Genomic DNA, 599 nt, shown 5'->3' with positions numbered 1-599 from the left:
TAAAATTGAACCTTCAAGGCATTAAATTTGCTTTTCCAGTGGCAGAAAGGTGGCTGGGATGCTCATCCCAGCTCATTTGGGACCGAGATGGGGACAGAAGCAGGGACGGGGTCAGCCATGGCTGGGTTTTGGGGAGCTCAGCAGTGATTTGGGGGGGCTGCTTCCCGCCGACTCGAGGGTGGGAGCTGGGTCTGCACCCCAGGTGCTGCCAGCGCTGCCGGGAAGGGGACGGGGCGGGAAGGGGAGGTGTGAACAGGGGGAGAACCGGCCGTCGAGGGCCTCTCCCGCCGTGTGCTGCCCACGAGGGCCGGGGACGGCGGCGGGCCGGGGACGGCATCGGCATCCTGCCTGGTCCGTGCGACGTGTCCCTGCCGAGGTCTCCCTCCCTGCTCGAACAGGCTGGGGTGGTGGGGGGGGGAGCGTGGGGACCCCCTAGGACCCGCCAGGAGGACGTGGCCGTCCATGGGGTCACGCCCGGGGGACATGCTCCCGCCCCCGGCGCTGGCTGGGGGAATTTGGATCCACGGGTGGGGGGTGCCTTGGGTGGGCCATCACCCCACGCCAGCCCCCGGCGCCCCAGGGAGGCCCCCCGCTGCCCC

This window comes from Haliaeetus leucocephalus, unplaced genomic scaffold, assembly GCF_000737465.1.
Source record: "Haliaeetus leucocephalus isolate CR32 unplaced genomic scaffold, Haliaeetus_leucocephalus-4.0 Scaffold144, whole genome shotgun sequence".
Taxonomy (NCBI): Eukaryota; Metazoa; Chordata; class Aves; order Accipitriformes; family Accipitridae; genus Haliaeetus; species Haliaeetus leucocephalus.
The sequence above is the reverse complement of the archived record's forward strand: the minus strand, read 5'-3'. Positions refer to the sequence as shown.